This window comes from Etheostoma spectabile, chromosome 23 (genome assembly GCF_008692095.1).
Source record: "Etheostoma spectabile isolate EspeVRDwgs_2016 chromosome 23, UIUC_Espe_1.0, whole genome shotgun sequence".
NCBI lineage: Eukaryota > Metazoa > Chordata > Actinopteri > Perciformes > Percidae > Etheostoma > Etheostoma spectabile.
Genome location: NC_045755.1, coordinates 19,594,963 through 19,600,256, shown reverse-complemented (window position 1 = coordinate 19,600,256; position 5,294 = coordinate 19,594,963). Strand labels below are relative to the sequence as shown.

General features: G+C 40.7%; 1 protein-coding gene across 1 annotated transcript in view; it reads right to left on the bottom strand.

The window, feature by feature from the left end:
* LOC116673112 (thyrotropin-releasing hormone-degrading ectoenzyme) overlaps positions 1-5,294 on the bottom strand; it is a 230,640-nt gene that overhangs the window by 146,771 nt on the left and 78,575 nt on the right. The gene's annotated exons all lie outside the window — the stretch shown is intronic.

The window sequence follows — 5,294 nt, the reverse complement described above, 5'->3', positions numbered from 1 at the left end:
AGAAATCCACATTTCTGATATAAAACACTTTCAATTTGACCCGAGGACAACACAAAGCTTAATGTTGAAAAAACATGGTCAAATTATTGATAAGATCTTGTATCTTTTTGCTATCTGGAGCCCATTTCCAGCAGGTATTGCCATGTCATCTGTATCTGGATATCATTATCTTGAAAAAACAACATATTAATGCCAGGTTTGAATGCAGACCACATTTAGAGGTTACATTTTAAACTCCATCTTGAAAGAAACATTCAGTTCCCTTCACGTTGTCACTTTTTTTGCCATAAAGGCGAGAAACGTTACAGGACGAACACATGTCTCTAGCTCACACCTCCAAAACACTCAATATCACAGTTGGTCACCATGTTCAAGGAGAATATCTCCTTTGAATATCTAACAGATGCTCGGGGCGAGGAAACTGGCTCGGAAACATATCATGAGCTTTAGAAAAAAGGGAATTAAGGATTGTTCTGTCAATGCAAGACATTCAATTAAAAACTACGCACCGTATAAACTATTGAAAGGTCAAGCTGAATAAAATCTATTCATCTATTCATTTGTTTCCCCTAAATGTGACAAATGGGAGTCGGAGGAAAGAACTTAAATCTTCCGGTCATGCCTCTTAGTGCATGAGTTCTGGGAGGAGATATTTCAAAGGAACTGGGTAATACTTGAGAAGAAATCCTTAAAATTACACTCAAGTCACCCTCAAGTGTAATTTTGCAGAACTGGGCTTTTCTGAATACTACTTTCAACTGGCTCTCATGTTATTTTGAGGTTATGGAAATCTTCATCCCCTCCTTGTCACTAGGACTTGGTACTGGATTTCTAAAGGCCTTTACACACGGCGTGAAAAAGCTAAAATGATCACGTGTGATTATTTTGTATCAAAATTTAGACCAGCAGGCATGCAGAGTTGCAACAGTTAAAATGACAGAAGAAAAACACAGAGCAGGGGAGAGTTAAGTGTAGCGGTGGAGATATCAAGTGAATGTACAGTAGCTAAAGTCTGCCGTTTAAGCACAAATAATTGCTGCAACTCCTCCATCAACGGAGGTGTCCCGTGTCTTGTTTCCCTTGGTGGAGCGACGGAGACACTGGCCCCGTGTCCCCATTTTTCAGCCAAGGGTCGGTAGGAAAATCTAACTAACACTAAGCGACTGTTAGCCATTTATGAAGTTGTTCTTCTTTAGCAAAATGTTCACACAGCGGTAAGAAGAGAGGAGCACCCCCCCAAAATAGCATATCAGTGCAAAGAGACTTTGACAGAGGACGTACTATAGACTATTTTGAACTATTTTTGCTCAACTATTGTCCAACCAAGCGTTCTGGATTATCCTCTTGTAAAGGACTTTTGGTTTGAATCATTTAATCGCGCATTTTTATCTATTCTTAATGTCCCTTGATTTCTTTTTTCCCCCGTTATTTTTTTCTCATTTCAATGCTCTTATCAACATGGAAAAGTGGATTGGCTCGCTTTATGTTTTTTTTATTGAAAACATTGGCGTATAGCCTACTGTAGCGTTCAATTTCACATGTAGCATTCACACTTGGAGCAAATAACACTGTCAAATGTAACACTGTCCATCAATAAAAGGGGGGGGGGGGGGGGGGGGGGGGGGAGAGAATGGATCAGCTATGTGTTGGCCATCAATTGTATTTGTTGCTGCGTTGATCGCTCAGTTCACAACGACAAAACCCCAAATCACTTTGGTCTGTCAATGAAACATTAGGCAACTTTTAAAAAGTCAACTCTCCATTCAGAATCTTACTGGCGTCCATTTTGGCGTCTCGCGCTCGCCATCCACTCAAAACTTAACATTACTACTCTTTGGTCGGCTCGCGAGCCCAAACAAGTGTGTGCAAGGCATGCCTGTTGTTTTGTTTCTAGTCTAGCTAGATCCGGTGGGTGTTGTAGTTTTTCTAACGTTACTAGTTGTTGCAACAGCATGTGGAAAAAACTACAAAGTTTGCTAATCCAAAAAGAATGACAATTTCTCGATACAAAAATTGACGCAGTTAAAACGTGTTTGCGTTAATAACATGTTTAACTGACAGCACTAGTTTCTGTGTTTCGTTTTTTGGACATTTAATAACCTTTTTGGTTATTTTTTTATGGTCTTTCATTTGGAATCCGCCATTTTGATAGAAAACCCTTTCCTGGGACCACAGAGAGCCTATGAAGGTGAGGACTACATACAACTAGCATCGTGTTCCTTTCATGGCACTTTAGACAGGCTTGTGGTCCAAAAAAGTAAGAAAGAGATGGATGGACATCTTCGTCTCTTAAGGGGACAGAAACCTAAATCTCTTTTTTTTTAAAATGAATTAATGCCTTTTATTGTCATTGTATTTTTAAATACAACAACATTTTTCTGCCCCTCAAACACACACTCACATACTTATCTTCATCCGTCTGTACAGGGCAGTTTTCCCTCTGTCCCTTTAAATTTGCATCTCAGCTCATCATTTCTCTCTCTCTCTCTCTCTCTCTCTCTCAGGAGAGCTCGATGCCCTGCATGACAACAGATGGAGCCCTGAGGCACTGGGACCGAGCCCCACCACACACACACACACACACACACACACACACACACACACACACACACACACACACACCACACACCCACACACACACACAACACACACACACAACCACAGAGCTGGCAGCAGTGAGGTGGGGTAGGAGGCAAGCTGTGGTAAAGACTGATGTCAACTCAGTATGAAGCAACACACACACACACACACACACCACAGAGCCTGTGTTATGTGGATATATGTAGATGAACGGGGGTGAACACACAGCAGATATAGAGAGGGAACGCGCTCGGTCTCTGCTGACACAAACACCACACAAAGTCTCTCTCTCTCTACACACACTCACCCACACACACACACACACACACACACACACACACACACACACACACACACGTCTCCATCACACAGACAGAAAAACAGGAAATATCTGACTAGATTTAAAACAGAAAATCAAATCAAAAGACGGATTCACACAGAGGGAGTTTCCTCTCTTTGCATTTAAGTATTTACCACAGTTCACACTCGCATTTGGAGCTAATTTGAGTTACAGAAGTTGAAAAACACTGAGCTGGGAGGGCATTTGGGGATTTTGGGACCACTGTTTGGCACAATATCAGTGTTTTCCTCTGGTGACTCCATCCATTGTAGTCTGACTCCTGCTCAGCTGCACGTAAAGTCACAAACGTCTTTTCCGTCCATTAACTTTCTTTATCAACTCCTGGTGGATCACCAAGCAAAGCTGGGCATGCTGGGAGGTGTAGTCCCTCCGGTGTGCCCTGGGTCTATCCTAACAACAAGTCAGAGGATCACTGAGACTGGCTGATAAACTGCCTTTAATCATCCACTCCTGAATAAGATGGTGAGATATCAGAAGTCTGACACATGGGGGCGGCTGCTTTATCATCACCTTCAAGCAGTGGTGGAACACAACCAAGTATATTTACTCAAGTACTGTACTTAAGTACACATTTGAGATACTTTACTTGAGTCTTTTCTTTTCATTGCACGTCCTACTTCTACTCCACTGCATTACAGAGAGAAATATTGTACTTTTACTCCGCTATATTAATATGACAGCTTTAGTTACTAGTTACTTTACAAATAAAGATTTTTTTACACACAAAACATGTCGTTTATAAACTATGATGTTTTATTATAAATTAAACCCAACAATATACAGGTCTTATAAGTCCAGCTGAAATGATTAGACCATCAAACATTTAGTTTATTGACAGAGCTGTCTGGATAGTGGGGGGGGGGGGCATTGTGTACTTTTACTTAACTTGCTTGTTCTTTACGTACATTTTCCTGATGAGTAAGTAACATTTTCAATGCAGGACTGTTACTGTATTGAGTACTTTTACAGTGCGATATTAGTACTTTAGTAGTAAAGGATCTGAATACTTCTTCCACCAGTGTCTTTAATAAGACACCTTCAAGGACGTCCATCGTGGACGTTCACCTGAACTTTTTACCCCAGCTCCCTGTCCGAGAAAGCCCTGCAGCTTCTGTACGTTGTTGGGCTCCAATCCTGCCCTCTAGATTCTTTCAGGAAGAAGGGTTCAAGTCCATAGGTTGGATAGAAGAACGTTTATTCAGATCAAAGTAACAGAATATGCATCCATAGTCCTCCCATGTTTGTCTAACCCTTCAGCCCTTTCTGCTTGATCTTTTGTGCTCGGGGGGTGTGGGGGTTGCAGTTTAGTTGCTATCGCATGTTCGTTTGCAGTCTTTTGTCTCCATAAGGTTAGTGTCTAGCAGAGATTGGCCTGCATAATAGAAAACAGGTACCAGACTGCTACTGGAGAGGACCTTCACCCAAAAACAGGACATGTCCCTAGCCACGCTTGGCCCTGCTTTTCAGAATTGACGCACTCGGCAGAGCTATGGTTGGACACGTTGTACCAAAACAACTTATCATGAGGTCACAGTGAACCATGAACTACATGCTTCTTATTTAAAAGTGAACATGATAATCACACTGAAACCAAGCAGACTACGTGTAATGGTTTTGCTCTTTAGCTCAAAATATGATGAATTGAACACACAATATGAATACATTTGATTCCAACAACGTCCCTCCATGCTCACATGTTGGGGTTTTCTTTGAAGATAAAATACGATTTAGTTTACCTTTTACAAAACTAGTGTTAATTTGACATACTGTTATTCCCTCACACCTTGATTCATGCATGCCTCTTCAAAAAAATCTATTAACTGACTTTACAGAACTCGGCTGCCGGGCTTGTCCATGTCACGCCTGATTCATCCTCTTAACAATATGTTTTAGAATTAATTTGTACCTCTTATTTATTACTAGTAATGCTGTTATTGGCCTTTGCTTCTTGCTATATTTTGGACCATACAAGTCTGTAAGTAGCTCTAGATCATTCAGGCAGATGTCTTTCTCTGTTCCCGAGTCCCAAACTGAACCCGAGTGGACAGTCTTCACAGTCAGGGCCCCGAGGCACTGGAACAACTCGCCCGAGGCAAAAAGGAAAAAACACCATCTTTAAAATCTCCACTTAAAACATATTTTTATCAGAGAGCATATCCTGATTTTCTTTTACATGGGTTGTCTTATTTTTTTTTTAAAGCTTATGTTAGTTTTGTGTGTTTTGCTGTTAATTTAATTTGCTGCCCTCTGTGAATCTACTTTGTAACCTCGGTTTTGAAAAGCTCTATAGATGAGGACTATTAATAATACTAATAATAATAATATAATTTTATTTGTAATGCACTTTACATTT